This window comes from Camelus ferus, chromosome 2 (assembly GCF_009834535.1).
Source record: "Camelus ferus isolate YT-003-E chromosome 2, BCGSAC_Cfer_1.0, whole genome shotgun sequence".
Taxonomy (NCBI): Eukaryota; Metazoa; Chordata; class Mammalia; order Artiodactyla; family Camelidae; genus Camelus; species Camelus ferus.
The window spans coordinates 96,260,298-96,263,824 of NC_045697.1; the positions used below are offsets into that span (position 1 = coordinate 96,260,298).

The 3,527-nt window shown below is 36.3% G+C and overlaps 1 pseudogene; it reads right to left on the bottom strand.

The window, feature by feature from the left end:
• Positions 1-760: 760 nt before the first annotated feature.
• LOC102516653 lies at positions 761-2,023 on the bottom strand (annotated as a pseudogene).
• Positions 2,024-3,527: the final 1,504 nt, after the last annotated feature.

Consider the following 3,527-nt stretch of genomic DNA (forward strand, 5'->3'; position numbering starts at 1 on the left):
GGTACATGATATTTTTATACTATACATGTGCTAAGATTTCTTAATAGTTAGATTTACAGCCAAAATCTGTGACAGAATAGTTAATGTTAAGTAACGTGTAATAGTTTTTTAATCTACCACTAAGATATTATTTAAATTATTTTTATTGATTGATAACTGAATTTGGAAAATGAATTTTATGGTAGGTGATAGCAAGATCATAATATTATAAAAATATTTCTGACCTTAATGATTTTATATTATAATTGTATAAAATATTTCATCGCATTTTAATACAGTCATATAAATTGGTGAAAAATACTCAGATATTTGTAGTCTCCTTTTAAAGTTATTCAAATAAGTAATTAAATTAAATCATAATGTATTTCTGTGACACTCTGAATCTAAAATTTTCCAGTTTATATTTCTAATTTGTTTTAAATTCAGCAAAATCACTTAATTTGACAATATTTAACGTATATATTAAATAGGAAGAAGTAAGCACATTTATTTAAAAGAAAACATATTGATAATATCAAACAACCTATATGAGACAGCTAATTATTTCTTCAGTAGAGTAAGGTAAAATAATATTGGGTTAGGTAATTCTGGCAACCACCCACTATGGCAGAGAAAAGCTGGAAAAATATATATATATATATATATTTACATGTACGTAATATCAAAGACCCAATGAAACAATGGGAAAAATGTAAGACAGAGATTCTGGAGATTGAAAAATGATAGTTTAGCCACTTTTTTTTTTTTCTGGGTTCAGTGAACTTTACTGATGTTACATGGCAAGGTAAGGTTCCCTAAGCCCCTTCTTTTCTTCAGGGGGTCTGGGCTGGAAACTGTGTGGAAGTCAGGAGATTCTCAGTGTGTTCAGGCATTGAGATGGGGCAAGGAATCCCTGGCAGCTGAGGGTCTCTCTGTTCCTCTCATGCTCTTGCTGGGGCTGGTGGACCAGGGGCTCTTACTCTTTGGAGGCCATGTGGACCATGAGGTACACCACACCGTTGCTGTAGTGAAATTCATTGTTGTACCAGGAAATGAGCTTGACAAAGTGGTCATTCAGGGCAATGCCAGCCCCAAAATAGAAGGTGGAAAAGTGAGTGTCACTATTGAAGTCACAGACCTGGGCCTCAGTGTAACCCGGGATGCCCTTGAGGGGGCCCTCTGATGCCTGTTTCACCACCTTCTTGATGTCATTATATTTGGCAACTTTGTCCAGTCTGCGTGTCAGATCCATGACTGACACACTGGGGATGGGGACACAGAAGGCCATTGCTGGTGAGGTTCCCATTCAGCTAGAGGATGACTTTGTCCACAGCCTTGGCAGTGACAGTAGAAACAAGGATGATGTTCTAGGCAGCCTCTCAGCCATCACACCACAGTTCCCCAGAGGAGCCATCCACAGTGTTCTGAGTGGCAGTGATGGCATGGACTGTGGGCATGATCCCCTCCATGATGCCAAAGTGGTCATGGATGACTTTGGCTAGATGGGCCAAGCAGTTGGTGGTGCCAGAGGCATTGCTGACAAACTTGAGAAAGTTTTCATACCTCTCATGGTCCACGCCCATTGTGAACACAGGGGCATCAAGCAGATGGAGCAGAGATGATGACCCTCTTGGCTTCAACCTTCAAGTGAGCCTTGGCCTTCTCCATGGTAGTGAAGACACCAGTGGATTCCACAGCTACCTCAGCACCAGCATCACCCATTTGATGTTGGCAAGATCTTGGTCCTGGAAGATGGTGATAGACTTTCCATTGATGACAAGCTTCCTGTTCTCAGCCTTGACTGTGCCAGGGAACCTGCCATGGGTGGAATTATACTGGAACATGTAGACCATGTAGTTGATGTCAATAAAGGAACCACTGATGGCAACAATGTCCACTTCGCTGGAGTTAAAAGCAGCCCTAGTGATGAGGCGCCTGATATGACCAAATCCATTCACTCTGACCTTTACCATTGTATCTCAAGGATGCAGCTGGCATTCATAGAAGGTGAGGCTGTCTGTTGAACAAGGAGGAGCAGAGAGTGTAGCCAAGTATTTTGGAACATCTTTTTCCCTAAATGGGTCTGTCAGTTCTCAAAGAAATGTCTGTTAGGATAATAATGTGAAAAGTGCTTTTGAGAGACTCAGACCCAAAATCATATACACACACACACACACACACACACACACACACACACACACAAATTCAGGTAGAATGTGTCAAAGAAAGTAGAACTAATTTAATTTCTCTTAATTTACATTTGGACCCTGAGGGTTTACACTTAGAGATCAACTGTTGCAGGAAGTAGACAGCCCTTGAGGGGAAATTAAGTTTACCTTTTTTCTGGAATTCAAATAAAGATCCCAGGGAACAAATGTAAATCCTTTCTTAAGAAAAATTATACTATCCTATTCCTCTTCTTATTTCTATACTTTCTTGTATACAGTTTTAGACACTCAATCAAATAGAACTAGGCAAATGCACCATGGTCCAAATCAGGAGTTAAAAGAGGCAATAGAAACAAATCTACAGGGGCGAAATGGACTCTTCAGGCCCAGACTTCAAAAGAAGACCCACCATAAAGTAACAGAAATGTCTTAACAAGGCACATCAGAATGAAACTGTTGAAAAGTAAAAACATGGAGAAAATCTCATGAATAATCAGGAATTAAAACTAATTACTTTTATAGGGACAATAATTAGACTTCCAGCTGCCACACAAATAATAGTAATAGAAAAAAAAATTAAAGTTATAATATAAAGGGATGATGCATTCAAAATCTAAAGAAATTACACTGCCAACTTTTAAATATAAACTCAGCACAAAATATTTTATGATAATGTAAGTGAAAAAAGTCAGTTTTAGGGAAAGAGAAGTTTAGAGAATTTGCACCAACAGGCACAGAAAAAAGAAATATTGAATGATGTAACTTAAGAAAAAGAATATTCTCCAGATGGTAGCACAGAGAAGCAGAAAGAAATGAAGAGTTATAAGAGGTAAATATACAATCTAATCTAAGGGAATGTTAACTGGATGAAATAAGAAACACATATGTTAGAATTAAAATCACCAAAATAATTGCATGTAATTTAAAAACTCTAGTAAATGGAGTTTAAAAAAATCTATTAAAATTGTGTTTTTTAGGGGAACAATAAAAGAACAAAGTAAGATTATAATTTACTTAGCCAAGGAAGCATGGTGCATTCTTTATACTAGCATTAAAAAAAAATTGAACACATATACACAACACTAAACTGCCAAGCTAATATGGGAGTAATATGGAATAATAACATATATATTATTCCAAAAGAGAGAGGAAAATAAATATTAAAAAGATAAGACAAATAAGTCATCTCTACTAAGTTGGTAGAATTACACTAATGTAAATCCAAAATTATGTTCAATGCTATTTCACTGACTTATGCTAAAATTTAAAGAAAAATAATTGCCAGATGGAGTAAAAACTATATGGTATTTATAAGAAATAGCTATAAAATGTACAGACATAGAAAGTTTGAAAGTAGAATGAAGGAACAAATAGACCACA